General features: G+C 43.3%; 1 pseudogene; it reads right to left on the bottom strand.

The window, feature by feature from the left end:
• Window positions 1-2107: 2107 nt before the first annotated feature.
• LOC126420219 (5S ribosomal RNA) lies at window positions 2108-2225 on the bottom strand (annotated as a pseudogene).
• Window positions 2226-2869: the final 644 nt, after the last annotated feature.

Here is a 2869-nt window from a genome sequence, read left to right as displayed (position 1 = left end):
AAGAATCGTCTTTATGAATCTTTGGTTGCGAATGTAGTTTCGGTGCTAATGTGTTTATGACAAGGTATTTTAGAACATCAGAGTCAGATAACAGGAAGTCAGAAGCTTTCAGTAATTTCTTAAGCTGGGCCTGAAGTTTAGATATGGGTAGTTTTGTATTCCATTTATGTTATTATTCTGGAAGAATTCTAGAGTCCGCAGCTCGTGGTCGTGCGGTAGCGTTCTCGCTTCCGCGCCCGGGTTCCCGGGTTCAGTTCCCGCCGGGGTCAGGGATTTTCTCTGCCTCGTGATGACTGGGTATTGTGTGCTGTCCTTAGGTTAGTTAGGTTTAAGTAGTTCTAAGTTCTAGGGGACTGATGACCATAGATGTTAAGTCCCATAGTGCTGAGAGCCATTTGAACCAATTTTTAGAATTCTAGAGTTTTGTTGATGTATTCAGATACATACATAACAACAGCTGAGTTCCATTTATCAGACTTGACTACCAGAGCTTTGTTTCCAGATAGGTTTCTATTAACTGGAGTCACAGTTGTTTGATTTTTGATATTGTAAGTTTTTGTGTATGATATGTTAACTTGCAGACCAATACTAATCTTTTGATAATTATTTGTTTTAGCTGAGTCACATGCCATTTTAGATGATTCATTCAAATGACGAAAAGCATCACAGATACTAAATGCAGATACAGGAGTTATGTTTATTGTACCGTGTACATATAGAGTGGGAGAGGGAAGGTGTCAATATTCTCTGTAAGTTGGAAACGAAGTGCACCGTGACCAGAAAATACAGAAGCTAATAACAAATGAAAATACAGGAGAGATTTAGAACACTGAATGACCGTAAAAGGAGCTATTCCAAGCCAGTACATTTTGTTTGTCTCTCACGCTCAACGTATGACCCGTGTGTATGACATCTTAAAACATTGTGTTCAAACATATGTCTAGCTAGCTACAACAAATCTAAACACTAGGTGAATCTTCGAAATCTTTGAGTTCCGTAGAGTTTTTGCTGTATACCTGTGCGCCATATTGTAGCATGTGGAAATGTGACATGTTTCTAAAACAGCAATTGGTGGTCGAGCATTGTTGCATGTGATATTCAGGCTGTTATAGTTTCCTACTTTCCACAGTACTTCGGGTGCAGTATATGGGCCGTAGAGAGAGTTTGTGGATTTATGACTCTCAACAGCGCCCTGTACCAGCGAGATGCGGGCTGGGAATTATTACCCACTTGCGTTTGACCGAAGGTACTTTACACTGGATCCTTCGCAAAATATTATGTGCGCATAAAAGTGTGTAGTTGATGGAATAGCTGCAAGCAAATGACAACATTTTATATCTAGTCATATAGATGATTTCAGGGCATCAGGAAACGACTCAAGGACCACTTACATCAGTTCCGTTTCTGTGTTTACGACTGACGAGACGCAACGACTGGATTTCTGTGTCATTACGACGAGCTGAATGGTGCAATAAATTGTGAAATGAAGAGCTGTAGCCAAAATTTGGGCCCACTGCGAAAAATTCATAAGCGTGCTGTTATAAGTGGAATATTACGTATTTTGTCTTTAAACATATAAAACATCTTGTACATCGTTTGTACGTATTGAACTCGTATTTCAGTCACTGCAGTTAGATAAAGCGGTTCTTTCTACAAAATCTCCTTACATTTAATCAACTACATAAGTCAAAAGAGACTACGTTTCTACGAGAACTGGAAAGACAAAGCGATAATTACAAACAATTTGTACTAATTCGCACCATCAACATAACAGGCTCTGCTAATGGTATGCTACGCCATCCACATCGCTGGCAAGGGTTCTACTCAACGCTGGTGACTACTTTGAAGGACTGTAACAGGTGCAAACATGTAGCTCCTTTGTATCGGTTGTGAATAAATTTCCTCCCGAACAAGCCATGAAGGCCCAACGGTACTGACCGGCCGCCGTGTCATCCTCAGCCCACAGGCGTCACTGGATGCGGATATTAAGGGGCATGTGGTCAGCACACCGCTCTCCCGTCCGTATGTCAGTTTCCGAGACCGGAAAGGTTACTTCTCAGTCAAGTAGCTCCTCAGTTTGCCTCACGAGGGCTGAGTGCACCCCACTTGCCAACAGCGCTCGGCAGACCGGATGGTCACCCATTCAAGTGCTAACCTAGCCCGTCAGCGCTTAACTTCGCTGATCTGACGGGAACCGGTGTTACAACTGCGGCAAGGCCGTTGGCACTGTGAATAGATAGTTGCCACTATTTAAGTTCGAACTCTCGTACTTCCATGTCTCATTAATATTTATACAGGCTGTCCAAGAAATTTTGCGACAAGCTTTGGTGGGTTGTTGATTAAAAAATTCAGAATAGGAGCCTATGTCGTCATCCAATGATGCTACAGAACGTCCAAGTTATATTCGCCAGCGCCTGCCAGTAGGCCACCCCTTCAGCCAGAAAAGTGACATGGCACTGTCAAGGACCGCCGGCAGAACATCTCGTAATATTGTTTGTTATTCAGTGATCGCTACTGATTGCCACGATCGCCAGTTGAGACGAGGGAGCTAGCTGCTGTGTAGAATGCGTATGCAATGCTCTGTTGGCTCTCTGGATTTCGGTTTCTGACACGGCTTTCTATCTACAGTTTATTTTTCTCCTGGTACCATCTAAAATCACCCTCGTTGTTTGGTACCCACTGAGGTAACAGAGTATCGCAATCATAGGAGGCAAGACCTCTCTACGCAGCAGCTGGCTACATCTTTTAATCGGTCACGATCGCTGAATAGCAAACGTCCTATGGTCCGTCAGAGTACAAAGGCACGTTTGTTGCGGAAGAGGTGGCGTAGTGGCAGGTGCCGGTGCCTATAGCTTTCATACTCTGTAGC

This window comes from Schistocerca serialis, chromosome 9 (assembly GCF_023864345.2).
Source record: "Schistocerca serialis cubense isolate TAMUIC-IGC-003099 chromosome 9, iqSchSeri2.2, whole genome shotgun sequence".
Taxonomy (NCBI): Eukaryota; Metazoa; Arthropoda; class Insecta; order Orthoptera; family Acrididae; genus Schistocerca; species Schistocerca serialis.
Note: the sequence above shows the minus strand (reverse complement) of the source record. Positions and strands in the feature narration are given on the sequence as shown.